The sequence below is a fragment of the Aptenodytes patagonicus genome, chromosome 23 (assembly GCF_965638725.1).
Source record: "Aptenodytes patagonicus chromosome 23, bAptPat1.pri.cur, whole genome shotgun sequence".
Taxonomy (NCBI): domain Eukaryota; kingdom Metazoa; phylum Chordata; class Aves; order Sphenisciformes; family Spheniscidae; genus Aptenodytes; species Aptenodytes patagonicus.
The window spans coordinates 4,143,745-4,169,191 of record NC_134971.1 but is presented as its reverse complement, the minus strand read 5'-3'; the positions used below and the strand labels follow the sequence as shown (position 1 = coordinate 4,169,191).

At 41.6% G+C, this 25,447-nt stretch overlaps 2 long non-coding RNA genes across 2 annotated transcripts; both read left to right on the top strand.

The window, feature by feature from the left end:
- The first annotated feature begins 321 nt into the window (after window positions 1–321).
- LOC143170364 (uncharacterized) lies at window positions 322–15,150 on the top strand. Its single transcript, XR_012997041.1, has 3 exons — window positions 322–375; window positions 2,595–2,800; window positions 15,088–15,150. It is a non-coding gene; the product is annotated as an uncharacterized LOC143170364 (long non-coding RNA).
- A 472-nt stretch (window positions 15,151–15,622) lies between these two features.
- Window positions 15,623–21,772, top strand: LOC143170362 (uncharacterized). Its single transcript, XR_012997039.1, has 4 exons — window positions 15,623–15,656; window positions 17,903–18,014; window positions 20,593–20,705; window positions 21,673–21,772. It is a non-coding gene; the product is annotated as an uncharacterized LOC143170362 (long non-coding RNA).
- Window positions 21,773–25,447: the final 3,675 nt, after the last annotated feature.

Below are 25,447 nucleotides of genomic sequence, written 5' to 3'. Positions count from 1 at the left end.
GGTAATAGAATTGGCAAACTTCTTAAATGTTTGCGTTACAAGAAATGTTTTATTTCCACAGATTTAACTCATTGTGTGGGGGAGGGCAGGAGTGGATTGATCCAAGGTGTAACATGGAAAATAATCTGCCAAAAAACAATTTAAAAACTGGGATATCAGGAGGGGGGAGTAATTTCTCTCTTAGGACCTTGTCTGTTCCTTTTGCTTCTAAAGCTGTAGCCTCTGGATATATAAAGGTAGAATCCATTTCTTGAAAATATGCCATGAAAATATCCATAAATATTTTGTCTTCCAGAATACGTTCCTTGAAGAGTTGGGCCTAGCAATATGGCAGCGCACATTCGATAAGAAATCTTGTAAAATGCTGCTACTGAGGTAATTTGGTTTCTCATACATTCTTCAGTCAGTATCTTCCTTTTCCTTATAATTTCTTAAAATTATTTGAAGTACAGAAATCTATTGATACAGGTCTTTAAACCTAAGGTAGAGAGTGTGTGTGTGTATATGTAAAAATACATATATATATATATATATATTTATAGGCCTAAATAGATTTGGGTTAAAATTGGGGGGAAGGGGTGGGGGAAAAGAATAGGAATTATTTAGCAGTCGTGTTTCTTATTTGTCTTATTTTCGTGGCAGAAGTATGAAATGGCTGCAAACAGCTTTTTACTCAGGCACACAATGCATTCCATAATGATCGATTTTCCTGGGACAGGGCATTTATGCTTTGTGGTTTGCAAGAATACCACCCACAGACCAAAACCAATGTTATGTCGTCAGAGACTTTATTTCTGCATGTTTCCTTCTATATTCCTTTGGCTATAAATCTATAAAATGCCAGTCTTATGCTGGGTTAATACTAAAGAAAGTGTATTACTTTTTTGGCTGTCCCAGGTTCTAGTACCAAAGCCTTGTTGATCCCTTGATCATTGACATGTTATAATAATTAGTAGTGAAGCAAAGTATCCTTAGTATAAGGATATCACAATCCTTAATATAAATAATAATAATAATAATAATAATGTACAGGTTGAAACTTTTTATTTGTAATCTTACCATTCGAGACAACTACGGTGTGAAGATGATTGATTTGTTTGCCTATCATGGATTTTCTGCCACTGTGTATATGTTCATCAGGTTTTCAAAAGGTGCAATAGCTGTATCATTAATCATTGTAGGGAAATGTTTCAAAACCCAGGTCTTGTATAATCTATGGCTCTCATTCAATCTCCCTGAATATATTTGCTCTAAGCGAAATTCATCTTTGAAAAAGCAGTGCTCATTCAGAAAAAAAAATCCATATCTTTCGAAAAACAAAACTGTGTTCATTTGCTGCTGCCTTTATCAGTTCACCGTCTCAAGAATTGTCCATGAGTTTGTTTTCCAAAATGTATGAAAAGGAGTAGGTTGGTTCCTGGATACTTGTAATTTACAGCATATAGGTGCCACTAAATGAAATCTCTGTGCCACCGAGCTGCCTTTCTCCGGGGCTCACAGGAACGCAGAAGCGGTCGATCAGATTTATAGTGGGGACCTGCTTGAGTGATTTATTTGGCGTACATAGGTGCTTTTCTGGAGATAGCTGTTGCTGCTTTCTCTTTTTCTCCCTTTCCTTTTTTAACAACTGAAGCTATGGCGATGGATCCTAAGACTCGTTCTTCCCTTTTGTTTTGTAAAAGCCAATCAGGTAGCAAGGGAGAAGGAGGTGGTTGGCCAGAACCGCAGCAGAGATCAGCCCTCGTTTAGGCGACTAAATAAAGCGCGTATTTTCTGCGTGGGTCAACACCTAACAGCTGCCCTTACAAGCATGTGATGGGCTCTTAGAAGGTCTGGCTCAGTTCTGCCTCTGAGAAAAGCTGTGATAATTCAGTAATAAAGAGCAGTTGCTGAATTGGGTTGGGTGCCTGCAACTTCCATTCAGACCAGTCAGAATTGAGGACACATGTCCTATACCACAAGGAGGTATGTACAGGCCACCCAAACGTTACGTCTTGGTTTCCTTCAAGGACTTGAACCATCCCAGTGGTTAGAAAATGAGATTGTGAGCTATTAAGGGGAAGTAAAAGTTTTAGAACTAGGAAAATCTAGTACAAATTTAACCTCCGCATAGTATGTGTGCTTCAGTGAGATCATTACTTTTTTCCTCTCTCATATGAAAAAATAAAGTATTTCTTTGCCAGCAGAAACATGCAAATTAGCTCACCTTCATATACATATGTTAATGTAAAGAATATTAGGGCCAAAAGTAAATACGCTCATAGAGAAAAAACTCTCTCATGCAGCATTGCATTATAGCATGAGAGTGACATGTAAAAGTCTGACAGAAAAATTCCTTGCCACTGTAAGAAACACTGGTACACGCAGCAGCAATGTTACTGACTCCTAATAATGTGCCTATTAGGCCCCATTAGAAGGGTCAAAAGACAATTTGAATTTTAATCTTAGGTTCCCTGAAATAAATGAGCTTTGTAGTTGGAGGGCTTGGGTTATTTTTGGTAGGGTAACATTTGTTATATTCCGTTTGCAGTTCGGTTCCAAGGAAGTGCACAATACGTGTATTTGTGCGTGATGTGACTCTGTTCTGTCTGCAGGACCACGTGCTCCCTGACCCATTGCCTTGACTGCTGCACGATTGTTGCAGGGCTAGAGCTTTCTGAGTTCTGGGGGCTCCTAAATTGCATTTAGGATCCAACATAAAAGTTGTCCTGACTTGTCAAAGATGCTGAACCCCTGCAGCTCCTGTTCTTGGTATGAATTTTGGGTGCTGAAAGCTTTGGAAAAGCTGGAGACTTCTAAGGTAGGTATTGGAGTATAAGCGTAGGAATCTAAATTTAGATGATCAATTTAGATAACCGTCGGACAGATGGCGAAAGTTTAACATCTCTATTGCTGGATGGAACAGGAGTTTCTTGTAACCCAGCCCAAGCGGTAATTCCAATAAAGGAAAATTGTGTTTTAATTGCATACTTACCAGGCTGGAAAGGTTGAAGTGATTTATTTTAAGAAGCTACACAAGAAGTGGGGGAACTTTCTAAAAGCATCCAAATGGCAAAATTGTTTTCCACGTGTTGACTGTTTCATTTTATAGAGAATAATATTAGCTTGCATTAATATAGTTGATCTTCTGGAGAAAGAGAAAAGGTAGAAAGTGAAAATTTTGTGACACTTTAAGCACCAATTAATCTCACTGATTTTGTTCACCAGTTCTATGTGGAGCTTACAGGCAGACTGCTTTTCAGCCTAATTCCCCACCAGTTGCCCACCCAATAAAATTTCGTTAATGGGAAACGTTAGTTACGCAGGAAAGAAAACTTGGAAACTTCGGGGGAAGGAGGGGACGCTTCTTGCTTGCCGTGACAAAGCTTTGCTCCACGACTGTTTTTCAAGACTTATTAGAAAAATCCTAAAGAAGTTTTATATTTGTCTCTGTCATTCTAGGAAGAAATGCAGTGAGACAGCAGAGGGAAATTTCGGACAGTTAGGGGAAAATTCTAGATTGTTTAGCAGAGTGAAAGGATCTTTTTTCTTTAAAAATAGAATTAAAATAGAACCCCAGACCAGCAATGATTTCTGTGAAAGTTAAAACAACTCTTACGCAGTTGTTTCTTCTGTCTGTTTTAACCAGGCTGCCAGAATGGAAACAGGACAACTTTTTGCAGGGTGGGGGTATGCTTGTGTATTGCGACTCTGTCTACATACAAAAACTTTGCTGTTTGATAATTTGCTGCAGTGTTAGCGATACACCACCGACGTTGGCTGTTAATTCTTCAGTACTGTGTAATCATCAGTAATTCTGTCCAGCAAAGTACTTACGAGAAAGAAACACAGATCTACTTTATTTTGTTTATTTTAAAATTCGTTTTATTTTGCTGATTTTTTTCGAAGGGTTACGCGGGAGTGAAGGGAACTGTAGCAACAGAGCTAATGTTGTAGCAAAGTCAATAAGCAACTCTCCCCCCCCCATCCTCCAAAGGAGGGGTTTTAAGGTGCTGAGGAGAAGGAAGGCTGCTACTTACTAACAGCTCTGAAATTTCTTCTGCAGAAATGGTTTTTCTCGTTAAAAACAAAATCAAAACCCAAGCCTAGCAAATTACAGAAGAGATCCCTGCCTGTTGCCACAAACCCGTAGATCCGAACTTGTGGTCATATTCCACACAAGCTTGTATCTATAGGTATGTGTCTGTCTGGCAAGTGCACAAAGTGTTGCGTTTATCCATTTAAACTGACAATGTTCAACTTTGCTGTTTGTATCTTTCGTCTAATGCCTTCTTCCCTCCTCCCTTCTTTTGTTTTAAGAAATACAAAATTAGAGCTGCAAATCTTGTTCTGCAGCTATCATATCAGTTTTCAGCTTTGGTTAGTGTTAAAATACACTCATGCAAAGCAGCAACTCATTTGTGCCTGAGTGAAATGGGACGGGGGAGTTATTTGACATCAGACTGAAGAAATTAAATCTCAGACACGTTATGCATAGGTCTGGCTACGGGACATGGTGGGGAGTGTTCTTAGGTTGTTTAGTTCTGAGGTTGTCGAGAAGCAGATAAAATTGTTTCATTTATAAAGTAATGTGGATCCGTTCTTTCTTTGCTTAGTGGCGGCAATTTGTTTGCGAGAGCATTAGATACTTCTGTTTGCCTTTATATCAAGTAACTTTGAATCACTGGATATACTGCAGGCTTGCAGCTCTGTAACAGCGGAGGGTATCGGCCCTCCAACTCCTATTCTCTCTCAAAAGTTAGTTTATTGTAGAATCCAAATCCTTCCAATTTCATGGTATTTATGTCTTTTAAAATAGTTTTTAAGGGAAAATAATCATGCTGTAAACTCCAGAAAACTGGTAGAGCAGGAAAAAACCCCACCATGTAAGCAGGCAGCATAAAGCCTGCTGCGTAAAACTAACATTTTTAATTGTGAAAGTGGAACAATTATTTTTTAAGAAGTCATTTTTTAAACCCCCAATATTCAGATTCTATATGAAAATAATTAGACTGTAAACTCAAAATAAAGTCTGACTGTTTCTTTCCAGCAGCTTTCAGTGTTAATTCTACCAAAGATTTGGTCTGCATTTCCACTTTTAAATTTCTCTGTTTTTGAACTTGGCTGGTTTGACGCATGCTGCTGCAGTCCAAAAAAGTTTTTTTTCTTCCTTGCTGAATTTCCAAGGTTTTCTATGTGTTTTCTGTTTACTATAGAAGCATAAAACGGTGTCAAAGAAGGCTTCTGCTAATAAAATTTCGGTCTAACTACTCTTCTTTCTCCCTGTGATTTGAAACTAGCTTTTAAAAAAGAAAACAAAACGCAGAGTTTGGCATTCTATGTGACCGTGCATTTGGGTATGGGAACCGGTGGTCAATATTCCCCTCCCGCATGTATAGGAAATTAAGGTATAAAAGCTGCCCTGCAGCAGATGCACGGTTTCCAGAAGAACTTTTGCTGCTGGGCTGTCTCTGTAGTGCAACGCAGCTGTTTTTCAGGTGTGCGCTTACCTTTGCCACAGCACAGAACGAACGCTGGGCATCACCGTTCTGGTCTCAGTTACATAAATGTGAAAGGCCCTTGGCACGTGTCCACAAGTAATGTTTTGGCTCTTCAAAAAACAGACAGTAAGAGGTGACTGAGGAGGGGGAAGGATAAATCTCTTTCAGGCGAGGGTGCTGCAAGGCCACATTGAAGCCCAGTTGACTAGGCTGATCTCCTCCTATGACAAGGTGACCCACTTACTGGATGGGGGAAAGACTCTGGATGTGTCTACCTAGACTTTAGTAAAGCCTTTGACACCGTTTCCCACAGCATTCTCCTGGAGAAACTGGCTGCTCGTGGCTTGGACGGGCATACTCTTCGCTGGGTAAAAAACTGGCTGGATGGCTGGGCCCAAAGAGTGGTGGGCAATGGAGTTAAATCCAGTTGGTGGCCGGTCACAAGTGGTGTTCCCCAGGGCTCAGTACTGGGGCCAGCTCTGTTCAATATCTTTATTGATGATCTGGATGAGGGGATTGAGTGCACCCTCAGTAAGTTTGCAGGCGACACCAGGTTGGGTGGGAGTGTTGATCTGCTGGAGGGTAGGAAGGCTCTGCAGAGGGACCTGGACAGGCTGGATCGATGGGCCCAGGCCAACTGTATGAGGTTCAACAAGGCCAAGTCCTGGGTCCTGCACTTCGGCCACAACAACCCCATGCAGCGCTACAGGCTTGGGGAAGAGTGGCTGGAAAGCTGCCCAGCAGAGAAGGACCTGGGGGTGTTGGTCGACAGCCGGCTGAACATGAGCCGGCAGTGTGCCCAGGCGGCCAAGAAGGCCAATGGCATCCTGGCCTGTATCAGAAATAGCATGGCCAGCAGGAGTAGGGAAGTGATCGTGCCCCTGTACTCGGCACTGGTGAGGCCGCACCTCGAATACTGTGTTCAGTTTTGGGCCCCTCACTACAAGAAGGACGTCGAGGTGCTGGAGCGTGTCCAGAGAAGGGCAACGAAGCTGGTGAAGGGTCTAGAGCACGAGTGTTATGAGAAGCAGCTGAGGGAACTGGGGTTGTTTAGCCTGGAGAAAAGGAGGCTGAGGGGAGACCTCATCGCTCTCTACAACTCCCTGACAGGAGGTTGTAGCGAGGTGGGGGTCGGTCTCTTCTCCCAAGTAACAAGCAATAGGACGAGAGGAAATGGCCTCAAGTTGCGCCAGGGGAGGTTTAGATTGGATATTAGGGAAAATTTCTTCACTGAAAGAGTTGCCAAGCATTGGAACAGGCTGCCCAGGGAAGTGGTGGAGTCACCATCCCTGGGGGTATTTAGAAGATGTGTAGATGTGGTGCTTAGGGCCATGGTTTAGTGGTGGACTTGGCAGTGCTGGGTTAACGGTTGGACTTGATGATCTTAAAGGTCTTTTCCAACCTAAACGATTCTATGATTCTAGCTGTGGGATACTACCCAGAATATGGACCTTGAGTCAAGATCTCCTTTGGGACGTGGCACTGGTTCCTGCCTCCACTTTGGCTTTGCTGGTGGACGCTGTTTCATCCATAGTGGAATGAGTAGGGTATCATCATGGGCTGTGATAGAAGCAAGATGAGATTGCATCTAGTTGTGACAGTAAAAATTGTTTTTCCCAGAGGGGCTGTTAATATTCTGTGTTGTTTTTTGTTTTTGTTTTAAATGCTGTGAATGTTCTCTGCATTAGATTGCTGTTTATGGCTATAAAGGAAGTATTGGCTTGTTTAGTCTAACCTCCAAAGAGAAATGAGCAGGTCAAACCCAGTTCCCAATATAATACATATTTCTGCATGGTAGTCTCTTCTCTGTAAAGCCATTTGGAGACATCAGGCTTCTGGCAGAATATGCTGAGAAAAGCCTGGAATTTGTCATGGATGTTTCTAGAAGCTGGCACTTCAGGTGACATTGCTTTGAGAGTGCCAAAAGCGCATGGCAGGGGAATTGGGCAGATGTGTCGCAAAATGAGATGCCACAGTTGGGTTTGAAAGCATATTTTTGGATTAAAAAATCAATTTTTGATTCAAAGAAGAGGAAAGAGGAAACAGATTTTTTTGTAAAATATTTTAGTGTAGTTTCTCACTGACTATGTTGGGACCTGCTAATCAATATCCAACATTTTTTTTTTTCCTTTTGGTGAGAGACTTGATCTAAACATGGTTGGATGCTTAGAAAGCAAACTTTAGAAATGTGCCATCAGAAATGGGGCTAAGATGCAGGCCCTGTGCTGCTGTGAGGAGAACCATCATATTATGTTCTGAGGCTAAGCATGTTTTCTGGTTGCTTCTGGTTTTCTGGTGCTTGGCAAAGAAAAAGGATAGCTGTGCCACTGCGTGGGCATGCATCAGCTCATCCTGACGTGAGCTTGGAGACGCTGTGGCCTCTGCTTTATGGGACAGGGTAAACATGCCCAAGGAAGCCTCTTGAACGCTGTTGTCTTCTGCAGCAAGAGGTGCAGCAGCGTGGCTGCAGAGAGGATGCCAACGTGGGCACAGGTAGAGTCAGCGCTTCTGTCAGCAACACCAGCATAGCTTCTCTGAGCATCGCGTAGCCATGGTTTCCGCCACAATGCTACATGTAATTTGGGTCTTTGTATTGAAGTGCTCTCTCACTGTACCTGTTTGCTTGACGTTGCTAAGGCTGCACTCTCTGAGCCAAAGTTAGTACTTGGGATGGCCAGGCTCCAACTTCTGCCTTCCTGCCACTAGCTCGTGTGCCTTTCCCCTCCCCTCCTTCTCCTCTTACGTTTCGCTAAATTTTAAAATTTGTTTTAGTTTGTTTCTTGTTAAACTACCCCCTGCTCTTTTTAACTGTCACCTCCAATATTCTCCCCCGCCCCTTTGTTTTTCAGCTCAGCCTTTTGAAAAGAACTGTATTGTGTTTTCAGCGTTAATTTGTATTTCTTTTCTGTTGGTTGTATTTCACTGCACTTCATTAAGTTTTAGAGTGAAACTGGAGTCTGACAAAATGATGTGAAGAACCTTGAAATGTGTCTTCCCTTTAGGATGGAAGAAACTAATTGGAGTCTGTGGAGCTTCTACCTGTACATTTCTTATGAGGTTTTTTCCTCACTTTGTTGATAAGGAGCTTACGTTTATGCAGCAGCTTTGATCCAAGTGCCATACAGAGTGCACCGAGATCTCTTCATCTGTCACTGAGGCACAGCGACTGCGGAACAGTGCACAGACGCGCTGCAAAATTGCTAAGGGCGGGAAGTACTGAATACTTCACCCAGTTTGATGTTGCAGGGGAACTTAAAGAAATAGAAGGCAGTTACTGTAGCTGGAAACAAACCAGAGCACCTGCACAGAGGAAGTACCAGGAAGGCCTTGGGGACGTGAAAAAGTCCCAATATCCTCTCCAAAAATTGCTACCTTAATTAATGCAGTCCCTTTCTCTAGCAATAGGCAGAGTCATTGCTTTAGTACCTCCCAAGAGGAAAAAAAAATGCCTTCTGTGGAACTGCGTGGCTATATCTGCATCTGGGGAGGCTTTACTACAATTGTGTTTCATTTGGCCAGAGTTACACTTTAAACCAGAAGCAGTAGTTCTTGTCTGAAGAAGCAAATCAAAGCTTTTCCAAAGCAAACTCCTCTTTTTCCAGATTTGGTAAATCATGTCTTTCTCCCTGAAAATAACAAGACCATTTCTTATTTCTGTTACTGACATCTTTCACTGAAAGCACCTGGAAGGTCCCTCGCAGACAAGCATGTTGCGCGGTCTCCACTGGGGAATGAAAATTATCACATTTGTGTGCTCCCCCTTTTCCCAGTCTTGTCTGGTGTGGAGCACAGCGAGCCCTTGTCAGCAGAGGAGCACACAATAGCATTTGGGTAATTAGAATAACCATATGCAGTGGCAAATGGGATTCATGATAAGCAGAATGTAATTGTGTACCCTGGAATTTGAACCATATCCAAATACTCTTATTCAGATAATCAAATCTGGTTAAACTCTTAAAAGGCAGACAAATAACTATTTCAGTAATCTGATTCTTTTTTTCCTCTTTGTTTATTTGCTTTTAATCCGTAAGGGAGAAAATAAGGAGAGGATGTTCTTAGGGGAGGAATCCAAGACTAAGACAGACACCTGCCCGTGAGCCAGGAAGTCTCCGTAACTTAGGAGCATTACATAAGTAGCATTAGCCACAGCGATCCGAAGGAAGAGAGGAGACGTGCTCCAGCTGGACTGCGGAGCCTTTGGTTGTAGGTGTGCAGTATCACGGTGAAATACAGCCTCACCGTGCCACCCTGGAAGTGGCACCAAGTTTTGGTACAGCTTCCCGGCAATCACCTATGAGTTCCTTTACTTTTCAGTGTGCATGTGAAACCAGCCTTGGCTCTGGGTCCTTATCATGGCGTGCAGAACCTCCAACAAGAACATTCAAGCTGGGCTCACTGAGCTTCACACCAAAAGCACAGGGTACTGCTCAATCACAGAGCAGGCCCAGGCTAAGCAAAAAACCCTAGGTTTTGGGGTCATTTAGAGTCCTCAGCCTTGCAGTCCTTGCTAGCTTGTGCCACCTTGCCCACCAGCATCCCTGATCCACCCTTAGACCCTGCACAGGGCGTCTGTGTCATCTGTTGTCTAACCCAGAGCTGATGCTGCACTCCAGCTGCTGACAAAAAGCTATGTATGGTTCAGGAGTGAGAACATGGCTACCCTTCCCCTAGAAAGCATTGAAATGTAATATTGAGTAAATCTTCAGATTGCTGTAACTCTTGCTAAAAGTTGAGGCAGAGACCATTTTTGTAATGTGTTGAAAAATTTTGGATAGCTTTCAAAATATTTACTTGCTCTGGATTTCAGCTGAGCCCAGATGAGACTTCTTTCCTTATTTTGCAGACTCTTGAAGTTCCAGCCTTGTTTAGTGTGTCTGCCAGACTTCTAGGAGAGCTCTCTGAGCTAGAGTAGACCTTTGAACCTCTTGAGGTTCCTCATCACAACCAAGTTCTAATAACAAAGTTTCATCAAGTAAAGCTGAATGGGTGAGATGGCCAGTAGGAATCATGTCAGCATTTCCATTGTAAAATCTCTTCTGTCTGAGGTTTATGAAAGTCAGCTGTAAAAAAGATCACTCCAGGCTGAAATTTAGCAAACAAGATTTCAGACCTCAAACTGGAACAATATCATTTGTGGGTTTCGGTATTTATTTTTTTCTCAATGACTTAAGGAAATATGTTTGCTTCATGAGTATTTTCTGCTTTCCACCCCCTCCTTGGCTAGCTCTGCAGTAGCCTGCCTGGGATCTGAAAGTGAAGGTGGGTTCTTCCTTCTTCTACATCATTCACATCCATAAAGATTCAGAGCCAAATCTCAGCTGATGATTTTGCTGCTGATAATAACAAAATAGAATTCAGCTTTCTTGAACACATCTGTACTGAATTTCCATTGCTGGTATCCTTACTGTCTTGTTCATATCTGTAAAGTCAATAAGAGTGGTCTGTAAACGCACACAAAGTGTGGTATAGCTGCAGGGGATTAATACATGAGGCACTGTTTTCTGTGTCATTACTTGGGAATATTCTGCCCTCTGAAACCCTGCTTTTCTGTGGATCATGGCTAAATTGCTGCTTTGCATTGAAGCATGTTTTAAAAGAATGGAATATTCCAGCCATTCACTCCTCAAAAATCAGTTCTGGATTTGAATTCTCTCCTCATTCTTGGGGAAATTAAATATAAAATTTGGGTTCATGTAGTGTAGAGTAGGGGGAAGCAGGTTTCTGAATTCTCTTACCTGAAGTCCATGAAGGGAACAAGCAGTAAAATGAGTGATGCTTCTGCGTAACTTCCTAGTCCAGACTAAAGCTTGCACCTTGATCTAATGTCTTCTGAGGTCAGTGGCATGGGCTGTCGTTAACTTCAGAGATGGAAACCCTTGATCTGTCTGGGAAGAACTGCTACAATGACATTTCCTCTCCATTTGAAAAGAAGTATTCACTGAACGTGAATTATGTCTTCTCTGCGATAAGACAGCAGTCTTTTTCATGTTTACTTCAGCTACTGTCTTTCAGAAATCAGAGGGTTACGCTAAGTAAAAGGACACAAGTTTTTGATTACACTGTTGCTTTAAAATAAAACTAGCTGGGCTGGGACAGAGATTTCCTTTTGTCCACAGAAGTGTGAAATCATTTCTGTGATTCTGAAGAAGCAAGAGGCCTAAAAGGGTTCACGAACAATAGGCGCTGGGGCACATGAACTTACACAGGAACACACAGCTCTACATGTTCTCCCTACCATAATATTTAATAGGAACTTTTATGACATCGATACGTATCGTAATTGAACATTGTCATTAGATTACATATTTACCCTAATTGCATAATTACGTATGATTGTGCTAATTGGGTAAAGACATAATTGACGACAGTCATCAGAAAACAAACATGGAGATTCATGCCACCAAAAGAAAGTGTCTTAATAGACACTAGTGCTGTGAATCTCTCTTGCTCTCTTCCCAGAAGAATGTTCGTAGTACATAGGTAGTTACCAAAGAGCCAGGCATTGATAGATGTTGTGAAGGTGCAGAAGTAATGGTGATTAGATGACTTCTGGTTTAATATTTGATTCCTAAACTCAATACTTCATGTCAGTAATAGCAGCAGATATTCTAATTGATGGAATGACTAGATGCGTGACACTTTTTTCTGCTCAAAATTACAGTTCCTCTGGGATACAAATATACTTTCATCTGTCCAAGCTTCATCTGAGTTTAAAGCGGTGGGAACAAAATACCTGTAATTCTGAAGCCCAGCTTTCATAAAGGGGGAAAACCTGCCAGGATAATCTGTGCAGCAGGCTGCGAGGTGTCTAAAAATTGAACAGAGCGTGAGTTAGGTATCAGACCGTGGGACAGAAACTGCTTTAGTGTTTAGAAGATACTTTATCTTAAGGTCTCTTTGTATTGCTCTGTAAAGCGAGCATAGGTTGCATACGGGTCCACATAAAGACTTGCTTATTACTATCACATTTGCGCAGAGAGGCGTTGGCATATGTGGGAACTTGGATGAGAATGTTTTCTCAGTGAGGACCTTCTCCCGGCAGTTCGTGCTTGGACACTGCCATGGCACCTTGGAGCAGGTCTTGGTACTTGCAGCGGAAGCACGTGTGCCAAGCGGGGCACAGCTTCCCGGCTCAATATAGCGACGGGGGAGGGAGCGAGAATGCTCTTTGAATAAGTGCCAGCACGGAGCTGACAGCTCAAGGATTTGTAAATGTGGTGATGAAGAGGAAGTTGAAGTTGCGATGGAAGAGCGGCAAGGAGAGGTGGCGAGTCATGAACAAAACAGCCCCAGTGGCATTTGCCAACCTGAGAAAAATGTAGGTTATTTAGGTGCGAGTTGAGAGTGAGGAATTTTTTCATAAGGAAGTTTCTATTGTAATACATCTATGAAAGGACCTTTACTGAGTTAAGGATACAAAGGAAACAAAACACTTTTTCTCCGCCTTCTATTTTAGAGCAAATTATTGGAGAGTTTTTTGCTCAGCTCTGCTCACGACTACCTGGTCTGCAAGGTGTGCCTGCGTTAGTCTCAATGCAATGGTGATGTTAACAGTACTTTCTTTAATTAAACTGATTAGATATAGATAATAATTTTTAAATGTTTTGAATTATGTAATATCTAACATTTATGATGAGATTGAGATACAGGAAAATACTTGCAAAGATAAGTTGTAGAAAAAATGAGTAGCCTAGCTATGTGATACTGAAATGGTTTCATTTATAGCTGCAGAGTATGAAATAGGACGTTTTCGAAAGTCTGAAGGGGAGTTACGTCTCCTATGTCACGTAGAAATCGGGTGGGATTTGAGATCTTCTGTCACCCTAAATGAGCACACAGGTTCATTGGCTTCCATGGAGCTACGTTAGTTACATCATTGGATTTCATGTCAGGACAGATGTTCAGTGCACAAAAAAGATGTTGTTGCATCAAGGAATTGGGATGGTTTCAGGATGCTTTCAGACAGCAATAAAGCTCCTGGTCAGAGCACAGGGCCAGAGAGCCATGGTTTCCTTATCCAGATTTGTGGTTGGATCACTGTTCTAACTAATAAAATGGTTAACAGTGACTCTACTGTTAGGCTACTGTACTGTGCTGTTAACTAAAATAATATGTTGTATTTCCACAGAGCCTATCAGGTCAAAGTAAACTTTACCAAATATGGAGTCATTAGAAATTCCACTGATACTATCAACATCATGTGCATTTAAACCTTGCAGAAGGATTGTTTTTTTCAAATATTCTTCTGCTGTTGCAAGCTGAATTCTGAAGAGTGGTATTATTTCTCACCTTCCTCCTTTATTTCGAGTCAGGCTTTGAATGTAAAGGTAGGGCACTGGCTTTTTCATGATCAGCAATGCTACTTTATCCTAAGAAAATAGAAACAACCAAGATGCCATCTATTCAGCACAGCTCAGCATTCGTTCGTAGGGTTTGATTCCCTTGTAATCCCCTTCCAGCACAGAGCTGCTGTGCCTGAGAATGCATTCGCCAGAGAGGCAGGATCTCAGGACTGATTCAGTTCCACTGTCTGCACTAGCATATTTTAAGATGCTAATCCCTGTTTGTAAGCCATAATAAATAGGCAGCATACTGCTTTAAGTAATACCTTGGTGGGTAATGGGAATGAGTCACAATGATAACATCCTGGTTGTTTGACTGTGAACTAATACAAGTTAAAAATGTAATGTGTTCCTTGTTAAGGGAACACCGTCTTATTCTGACTGCTGAGAGGGAGGCTCAGCGTTGTGTTTCTAAAATCGTTAATCTTAACAAGGGATTGATGCAAGGGTAAAATTTACTTAAAACTTTCTACCCTTTTTGCAGTTCTTCTCCTAATCCCACTTCTGCAATCATCCTTTAAACATTCAGGAGCCAAGGTGCATGTTCCAAGGTCAACGTTATGTGTGTTCAAAAAGGAAGAGACATGTTAGGACAAATTTAATCCTAAGCCTTTTTTAAGTGCTTTAAAAAATATATGTATATGTTCTGTAGCCCAGATGCATCTGCTGTGGATGGGGGAGAAGTATTTTTTTGGCCAGGGACAAAATTCCTTCTTGTGTGAAAAGTGACCGTGATCTTGTCTATATCCAGCAGTAATAACCATGGCTTGTTGTGTCTTACCTATTAACACATGCAGTGTGGGGAGCTGCGTTTGGTTTGGTGTCTTTTCACCAGCAAAGCATTTATTACTTCTAAATTAGTGCACTGAGAATTCTGAGGACTTTTTTTAACTAGAAACCCTGACATTATGTTGGCTGTGAAGTGGTGGGTAGCTTTCAGCATTTTTGACTGCATGCATCCAGGTTGAGGTAGTAGGTTGTATAGTTTAGAATTACACCAAGGGAGATAACTGTACAACCTCCTAGCTTTCCTTGGGTCTTGCACAGAACGGCGTGATGAGCGACCATAATTCCTCAGCAATGTTTGCTCTGGACACATGGAACAGGAAAGAGCAGGTAAGATGAGCTGGAAAACCTTGTATTTTCTTCTGCCTCTCTAGAACTTCAGAAATGTTCATTCTCTCAGCATTTTTTACCTATTGGTGCTATATTATTGAGTATTTAGCAAATTCAGTGGACTAGTAATACTTGTCTTCCTTTGTTAGCATTCGAGCAGCGCAATGTGTAACATTCCTAAAAAGCACCATGGCAACATATCAGTGTTATTGCCTCCGCGGTCAGCAATCAGAAGTCTCCAAAGGTAACATGAAAAACATCCTGTATTGTAACTGTTATTGAGATGTGTAAGCAGGCTTCCCTTTCCATTAGCCTTTGACTGGTTCAGTTAGTTCTACGCTAGGAGTTAAGCAAGGCTGTGCCCTGTAGCAGTGTGAGACCTGGCACACTGATTGTCTCTCAGGAATAGTAGGAGGCTGGTGCTGATATGCTTCCAGATAAAGCCTGTAAGCGTTTTTGTGAAAGTACCTAAATCTACACAGTCCTCAGGAGAGCCGTTCTTAGGGAATATCCATTAGTGATTACAGTCAGCTAAAACGGTGATTCTTAAGGGTGTTTTTTTTCTAGGCTTGTACAGTTAAATTAGCTGTTTCAAAGGCTGATGCTTCTGGACACATCCAACAGAGGTGGTTTGCTTCTCCCTCACAGCAGTTTGGATTGAGGAGCTGTGGAGCCACCCCAAATTTTGTAGAGGAGCTGTACGGAGAATGGGCACACGGTGAGCCTGCAGTCCTGGGCGAAAGACCACGTTTCTAATGCATCTTACATGTCTAAAATGCAGGGAATATACCTAATATACCTAGCTGCTACTGAAATCTACAGTTTTATTTGCCTAACTATTTGAGGCCTAAAAAACCCTCTGACACTCTGGCATTTATCTAGTAAAGTTTGAACACAAGAGTCGAGATCTTCATGTTGGCAGTGTTCAGGGTTCAGGTCCCCTGGCAGCCTGGATGAAGATGGTGGCCCTAATGCTTGATCAGGGCCCAGAACATGAGCTATGTTGCGTCTTTTGACTATATATATGACTAATTCCAGCAAGAGTTTTTGAGTTCCCAGAAATAAGAGACTGCTTGCTAGTGGGTAAACTTTCTAAGTTAGCGAACAAAAGTACAGGGTAGGCACAGGGTTCATTTTCTTAGGCTGATCTAAAAGTGTGAAAATGATAACAGTATTTCAAGGTATCTAAATAACCCAGAAAAATGCTTTTCTGGTAAAATGGCACTTAAAAATTTTAATATCTGCAAATCCTTGTTTACTGAATGCAAAGAGAAGCTGTTGGTTTCTCGAGTGTTACCCGGTGCTCAATTATTAGTTATTCAAAGAGTGGATTAGTGGGATTTTATTTCATCATGTTTTCAAAGAGGTTATAGATATCACTACCATGGTTTATAACTCTGCAATTCCTTAGGACAAGGCAAGTATCAGGGCTAACAGAACGCTGCTTCTGTTTTTCCTGAAGGCACATGCATTAAACACATGCAGGTAGTTAAAAAAGAGGAATCTTTTGGGCACATTTTAGGCAGTACCTTACTTCTGCCCCCCCTAAATCTTTTTGCAGATGGAAGTGCAAATTTTCAGCTGTAAATCCACAAGCTGCATCGACTCACATCCAATGTAGAGCTGTTCCATAAGGGTTGATTTTTTTTTTACCTGTTTGGTACTTCTCTAGGAATAGCTTTACAAATGGGTGGTAGTAACTCCCAAATAAGAACAGTCTCTTTTCTTCTTTGGTGGTAGCGGTTTAGATCTGCTTTGCACAGGTATGAGGGAACTTCATAAGGTTCAAAAATAGCGGTTATTTATACTAATGCACACATTTGTGGCTATCAGACTTAACTTTATGTTAAGTATGTTAATCATATGATATGTAAATCAAATGATCTGTCTTGCTCCAAAGAACAAGGAATAATAATTAAAAAGGAGAATGGTCAGTGGTACATTGAAGCTGACAATAAACATAATTCAATGTGCATATTTTTCTTCTGAACAAAATAGCATTCCAGCTCTCCCCCTGATGAGAGGAATGTATTGTCAATTAATTAGACTTCCATCATATGTCCTCGGATGCCCTTCTATCATAGGCCTTCCATATGTCCTTATGTCATATGCCTTCCATATGCCCTCTATGTAATTAAGCTTCCATCATATGGCTTCTATCATATGCCATTTAAAGAGATTTCCAGGAGAATATGGCAGTGTTACAATTATGGACCTTTTGCAATGAGTAAAGGAACAACTCACGAGCTGTGGATTAAAAGAGGAGGAGGCAAAAGGAAGGTGGCTCGCCCTGAACAGTTCCTTTAATTGCCAGTTTTATTTCTCTCAGCTTGGGCAATGAACGGACAAAAGTGTCCCGTTTTCCTTGTTTTCCATTACTGTTCCATTCCCAGTTTTTATTCAGTTAAGCCTGTGAATAGTTGGAGAGATAGCAACTGTTTTTCAGAGAACATTTCCAATGGAATGTAAAATGAAAAAGAAACAATCTACCTCCCAGAAAATTGTTTGTCCTACGATAATGAAACGTAAACTTTGATCTTGGTTTTGTCCCTTTAAGTCTATAACATAAAGTGAAGTACTAGAAATATCATGGTGAGAGAATTAATGAAATGGTCCACTTCACTTAAGCACGCATCCCTGTTCTCCCTTATGGACAATGGGTGCGGATAGTATTGTGCTTTTCTTGGCGTGGTGTTTGCTTGGTAGATGGTGTCCTAATGTACAAGAATATGTAGTGAAACGGATTCCAAATTTACTGTGACTTATTAAGGATAAAGACCAAAAATAGGCACTGATGCTTATATACGTAATGAAGAAAGCTGCAAGCATCCGAGGAATGATGAGGTCTTGGAATGGTTTCCGATGAAAAGACAGCTAGCATGCTCGTTTGCCTTATGTACATTTGTGTATCTGTGCCTTCTTTCTTCCCAACAATTTCTGAGAGTATTTTCTAATCCCAATCAGATTTGATAGAGGAGCAGTGACTTCCGAGACTATTCTGCTCCAGCGAGCTTTACAGAAATCACAGAAATCACAGCCGTATGTCCAGGAAGAAGGTTGAAAGGACAAAGAGAAGGTAAAATAGTCATATGTGCCAAGGTGTCCAAAGTATAAAATGGAGAGCAGTTTGTAGCATATGCCAGTTTACCTGGATTAACTGGATTGAATGAAGTAATGAGAACAGTTCAAACAGATTCCCACTGGCTAGTAACCAGCGTGTCCCTGAAGACCTTGTACTCTAGTTGCTAGAGCGTGCTAAAACCCATGCCATCATGACTTCACTGCTATTTTTATGTGCTCTGCCTAGATTAAGCTAGAATTTACCAAACAATGGTCCTATATTTTGCTGCGTGGGCATACTGCTAGCCACTATTTGTAATACAGATGCATTCCTGAAAGATAGGTGACAGGTCTTATTTTGGCTTCATCTCTTTATTTTCAACTCAACTCTCATTTAAAACAGACACACACACACAAAATATAACCAGTCCATCTGGAAGCTCTAGGTCATTAGGGAAATTATTTTGAAAAATTCATGTGTGTGGTCCTGTACCATCATTAGTTTGCTGGTGCCACAATCGTAAACTGCATACTAAGGGAAGCCTTTAAGCCTCTTGTAGCATACCCCTGGAATTATCTGTCAAGAATAACTACTGAAGTGTTGTATTCAGAAATATTTTTTTTTTCTGGTTTGCTGGACAGCAAGAAAATACTTGCAGTAGTGCACCACTGCAAATTTTCTTTTGCTTCGGTGTTTTCACACGGCTATGATACTTGTGAAAGACAGCAGCCTGACAGTCCTGAAGAAGGAGGAACTCTGCTTATCCACAAAATCGGTTCCTGATTGCTTGCGACCCCATAAGCGCTTCTGACCCTTCTGTTGTGCTGCCTCACAGCTCTCCTTGGAGAGGGCCGACCTGTGATGGTGAGAAAGCTGAGGCAAGGGCTGTTTCCTGGGACCTGAATGCTGTTCCTTTGGAAAGGAGGCTGACACTCACCGTTAGAGGGATTTTTTTTTTCTTTTTAAACAATGCTTTTCATCTATTTCCACACCCAGCTGAAACCATGCTGCAACACTTGTGCTGCTAAATCAGATGCATTAAGTACAGTCAAATTTGTACATAAAAGTTTTGTAAGAACTGGGATGAAATAGAATGGAATGCCAGAATGACTCATTGTTTAATGAATAAGGCCCCAAGTGTTCTATTGATGCCATTTATAAATCTGTATAAAATGTATAGAATTCATGTCATAACTGGAATTCCAAGCAAAGCAACCTTGTGAGCTAAATTATGATGATGATAGGGTACTGCACAAATTAATATCAATTCTAACACACTTCTGCTTGAAAGCTGCTCAGACAGTTAAAAATAAGACAATTTCATTACACAGATTCAAAGCCCAGACCGCAGAAATGCAGCTACTCTCTCCTTTTGAAATTGTAAATTACTGAAGAAGGAAGTTCTTTTTGTGTGTGAAAAAGTGTAACCTATAAGGGAAAAAGATGTCCTTTCAATTAGATGTAGATATTGATTACAATGCATCGTGTAACTGGAAAATAAAAGAATTGGCTGGTGTAGACCAGCTCAATATTTGGAACTCTTCTATTGGAAATGAACAGTCTGAGGCCGGAGCAGAGATCTGAACACACATCTCTCTCTGACTAACTTTTTCCTTCTCATTCGTACTTTTCCATTTTCATAGCTTGGTGGCTTAGATATGAAACCAGGTGAAGTTCAACATTTCCAGCATGAGTTTTTGAGATAAGTTTTATATCCATTCAGACTTCAGTCAGAGACAGACTCCTATGTGTGTGGTGTTGGGCTACCAGGATTTAACCTTGCGATAAAAGCTTCCAGTCTAAACTGGAACGGAAAGGAAATCTGACGTTTGGAAATTTCCCATAGCAGAGGAAGATCCAAAATGTTTTATCTGGGAGAAAAAAAAAACCTTTTTTTTTTCTTTCTTTTTTAAACAAGTCAAAACTTCTAGTTGCCCTGACTCCACTGATGCTCCAGGCAGTCCCAGTTGCATATATTTAGATTTATATATTCAAAATATAAAATGTATTCTCCCTGAGCAAAATTTTTTTTACGTGCAATAGGGTGAAATTAGCCTCTTTGTGCAATGTCATGGCCCTGTTTTTTGGTTAAATAAGTTCAAGAATCAGGTTTCTGGGGCAGATATGGAAAGTGGTTGAAAGTCTGCATTCCGTGTTATATGCAGCGGCTCCTCCTTACCACCACCTCTCCCTGCTTCCTTCTCAAATTCATAGAAGACAACGTCCTCTCCAGTTAGGTGATCCAAGATTGTCTGAGGTGTACTGCAAATGAAGTACCACTGGCTAGAAATATTCCAAGCAATTATTTTCTTAAAAGCAGGAGGGAGCTGTTACTGCTGCTAAGGGTGAAGTCACTCACCGATGGGGAAAGAGCTGTCGGCCCGCAGGTGGGGGCCTTACCAGTGGCTGCAGGATACCTGCTGGAGCCACTGCCTGGCTCCTGTCAGCCACCTCTCCGTGTGCAACCACTTTTTCTTTTCTAAGAAAAAAGCCCACCACACTCAAGCCCCCTTCTAAGAGTACTGTTTAAGAGCAGTGTAGATACAGCTAATACCGAGTCCTTGATTTCTGTTTTCCATCTACGTTCTTGTAGGTTCCCACGTTCAGGTAGCCAAACTACCGCGTCATGCCACAGAGGAGCAAATGTTGTGGTGCAGGGTTCTCCCTTGCCCCTCTTGGGTCATTGAGGATAAGTCCGCTTCAAGCGTGAGTCACCCTGCTGCCACTTTTCCTTCCACCCTTTGCCAGGGCCTGATGACAAGACACTGATTTCTCTAAGCTTGTCTTCGTTACAGGTGTGACACACAGCTCATAGGGTTTCATTATGGCTTTCATAATGTATTAACGAAATGTCAGGATCAAGTCATTTATAATTAACAGTGATGTGTAAATGTCATGTCTAACAATTGTAGTGTAAGAATATTTTTGTGAATGGGCCATTTTTTACACATGCAGTTCTCAGTGTCCAAAAAAGCCATAACCAGTCAGGCAAATGGTCGGTAAAGACAGATTTATATTTTTTTTCTTTTGTTTTCTCCTCATTGAATTCTTGATAGGCAACTAGACCTTGTTGCCTGTTGTTCCTAGACCCAGTACAGATATAAAGCTCAAGCCGTGAATGGAAGCTTTTATGAACGTTTTAGGGCTTGATCCTATTATAAACGTGGAGTGGGTAAACCCCTGCATAATGCTGATGTGAAATTCGTATGAGCACTGTCTATATTTTTGGGACCAAAGACAGTACTACCTGGACTACCAAATCTGAGGAGAGGAAGAGCGGCTCAAAAAGGTGCCGGCAAAAATGGTCCCAAGCACGGCGATACCTGAAATTGATATACTGGAACCATTCCCATTAGAAAGGAAAAACAAATTGACGTTACAATGAAAAGAGAAGAAAGAATGAGGAGGTAGACTGAGAAATACTCATAGTTTCACAAAGTGAACACAAGGAGACATGCAGTGAAATTAAATGGTGACAAATTGAGAATGTTTTAAAAAGCAATTCTTTTCCACCAGTATTTAATTAAAAAATGAACCTAATTGCTTTTAGAAGTTAATGGGAAGTTTGCAAGTCTAGAACAGATTGGATACCTATGTTTTTAATAACCATACATAGAATTATGGCAATTCATTGTAATAACTTTAGAACTGAGTTTAGCCTTAATGTTTCAAGGTTTAGGACGAAGTGCAGCAATTCCAGACCAGGGAAAAACCAGTGGGAAGGACAGCTCTTGATCGTCCAAAGCCGCTAATACTTGTCACTATTGGAAAAGGTACGTTAGAGAAGCCTGGATTCTGACCCAGTCTGTTATCTGTCTCCTGCAAAGGATTAAGCACATAGTTTGCCACTGACAAATAAAAGTGAAGGGTTGATAGATGTTTGGCCTTCGCTTGGGCTGGCATATTGAATAACAGCAATACAGCAGTATTAGTAATAATTATCCAATGGCATGGTCCACCTCCAGTTCCTTACAGTTACCGTGTGCAATGGGAAAGGATTGCATGACCGCTGTCCAGAAATGAAAGCAGAGGAAGGTGAAGGACTTATCCAAGGCCAGGCAGCATGTCATTGGAAGGGCTGTGTACAAAAGCCAGGTCAGTTGGATTACAGATCTGCATTTAAACATATGTTGTGACCTTTTCCTTCCTCATTAAATATGTTTCTTGGAACCCTGGTATTACGAGAAGTCATAAAAGTTTCAGAAACGGTGAGGAGGGTTACACCTGGTTCTGCTCTCACACCCGCTTTTCAGTATGAGGTTAGAGCTGGTCTTCACCATGCAAGAACACGTCATACAGATACGCTCAAGCTATCAGTGACTGCTGTGGGATGTGATGAGCTCAGGTGTGGTGCTGCACTAGCAACAGCCCTGCTGCCCGGGGGCCTGGGCTGGCCCTTCCAAATGGTACTGGCTGGAGATTGGTGTTGCAGCAGCTCAGGTTGGTGCTAGATTTGGGGTCACTAGAGTCAGTCCCCTGAAGAGTGTAAGCAGACCCTCTGTATTCCTTAGCTTAAGTGAGATTTAAGGAATTGTTGTAAATAGCAGGTCAAACCCATTCCCAGATTAATGCCACTGATGTGGGTTTATTTTAAAAGTTTGTTTTTCTTGTGTTTGAAGTGGCCTCTTGTCTCTTCTGACAAGGAATAGCAGTTGTGGCATCAGAGAGTGGTTTGCAGTAGTGGTGTTTGCAGTCTGTCAGATGCCACAGCTTCCCCTTGGCTCTCCGTTTCCTTTCAGAAATGAGGTTGTTAGATTTGGAGGACAGGATTTTAAAAAAAGAATGAGGAAGAGAAGGAAAACCAGGAAGGAAATAGAAAGGGAAGAAGGCAAGACACAATTGCTCTCTGCTACAGATCTTGTGGTTTGAGTTGATTTTGGAAATTGCCCTTTTGAATAGCTTTTTGAAATGTGAAAGGAGAACTTATTTTAAAAGGGTCCTAAGATATTTCAGCCACATGTTTCCCTTCATTTCTATGTGAGAATAGTTATTGAATGAGAAGCTGAACAGCGTAGGTCTTAGTGGAAAAAATAAAATCGGTGTCCACTACTTACTACGTTAGCAATGATGTAGTTAGACTGCTGAATCATGTCTGTTTGTAGGGTTCTGAGATAGAAGTCACTGGTCAGCAATCTGTAACCATGGTGCTGTAATAAATCCACAAGGGCCCTGTGTTGGTGGCTGCCTTTCATAAAGTGACTACTTGGGACTTTGCATCAGAATTAAGGAACTGTAGTCTCTTCCTTCTTCAATAAAAGAGGAGGATATCCATGCTCTGGAATTGCTAGTGCGAGGGGTTCTGTGATGCTCTGTTTTGTTTATATTCCGATAGAGGGGCAATTCTTAATTGCAAAATACGTATCCCCAATCTCATTACATGGTGCATACAGCCTCTCAGGAGGTATGCACACCAGCTCACTGCTGTGTGTTTTAGAAGAGGTGGGGATCTCCTAAGACATTCTGTCTTGGTGCTGTCTAACATTTTATATACGCGTATATGTTTGTCACGTGCCTGTGAAGTAGCAAATTGCAAACCAACAGTGACTAATGAGTTGAAGAGCCAAGAGAGGTTATCTGGAGCAAAGAGAAGGGTGTGATAACTTCTTAGACTAACAAGATGCAAGGTGAAAGCCTAGCAGACAGTCTGTGTGCGGTGAGTCAGTCCTGCACCAAAACTGAGTCAAGAGGTTCTGAGGGGCGCTTAGAAATGGTCCAGTGGAGCCGTGAGTGCAGGGATGTGGGGGTGCTCAGTGGGGCAGTCCTGTCAGCTCTCAGTAACAAGGAACTCTCAATCCATATTGAAGTCAAGGGTTAAACGTTTAATCCATAAATTAGTGCTAGGAATTGAGAAAGACTACTTGACATCTGAAATCACAGGGAGGCTTTTTCTGTGTAATAAAAAAGCCTCTTCAAATTATTTAAAGCATGCTTTTCTTGCATTTGAAAACCGGGGGAAGCTGTGCAAGTGAGATGGGCCAGTTTTTGCTCTTGGTTAGTAATAACTTAATTCACACAAATGACAGCAGGATTTTTCTCTTTTTCCTGCTGTGGCTTTAAAAGGAGTTAGATCCTCCTTTAGGTTGCAAAGAAAATGCTTCCAGTTGCCATTTCCGTGAATCCTACTCTGACTCTCGGTTATAGAATCATGTCATTTGGTCATCTTACAGACAAGCTCTAGGCAATGGGACTCAAGCATATCTTTTAACAGCATTGCTCAAGGAGTGCCTTGAGACCCACAGAGGCGGTGAATTCTGATGTAACTGTTCACATTTGGTTTTGCTTCCTGTGTGACACAGGCCTGAAACCTCAACGGTAATTTGCTAGAGTAGCAATGAGGACAAAGTGAATCTCTCCTTTGCCTGGGTATCTGAGGGAGGTTTAAAAACTCCAAAGAGGACAGAATTCACTTGGGAAGTACAAAGTTTGTAAAGTGGCTCCCCTACTTGTTGCGAAGCCCTTGGGCTGCCTCATGCCACATTGCATTACATATTAACGCAGGCTTTGCATTATATATTAACGCAGATTTGTCCTCAGATACCCTACTGTGGAGAAGGCCATTTTTAAATCTTTAATAGGGCATTAGAGCAATTTGCCTGTGATTTAGTTTTAAGTGGGCAAGGAGAGTGGTGACAAACGAAGCCGGGAGGCCCTAAAATTCTTTGAATATTCCATGTTTTCCTGGAACTGTTGGGAAAAGGCTGCCAGAAAGGTCTTGGCAGGTTTTCTAGGTGGCTGGCCAAGTCTGAAGCAAATGTGGATAGTTAATAGGCTAACGCAGCTCTGGTTCCAAGTCCATACGTATATAACATACGTTTTTATTTAAGAAATCCCACCGCATGGAGGAGCAACTGTAGTGCTAATATATCTTCCTGAAAGAAAATAGCAAGGGAAAAAACACTGTCATCTTGTAACGATAAAATAAGGGATCTTTTGCCCTTACTTTTTAGGGGCTTGAATTGTCAGTTGAAGAAGAGAAGACGTAGGAAATGAAATCAGTAGACAGGCAGTGGGTTTCCCATGAGGGCCCCATATTAATCAGGAATGGCTTACATAGCAATAGCTTGTGCGTAAGAAGAAAGGCAGAAGTTGTTCAAAGAATGGATTTCCGTTGCTAGATTGACTTTTTTGTTGTTACCATGCAAGTAATTAAAAACGGCAATTAAGCAGGAAAGTGATCAAATAATGACTTGGGACCTGCTGCTGCAGTTGGTTCCGTGTGGACAGCCCGTTCTAGCACGAAGCATGAGGCCACGCGCGTGGGTCAAATCGTAAGAATTAAGTGCTGCTAGTGAATCATGCCAGGCATAGGCTGGTTTGGGAGGGGTTTCTCTGTGCACCAGGGTCAGAATCGTGGTTCTCTGCGGTCACGGGCACTCAGGGAATAGGTGTTTACTGTGGTGACTGGCAGGAGTTGTTCCTGGGAAACATGGGTTCAGATTTCTCTGAGA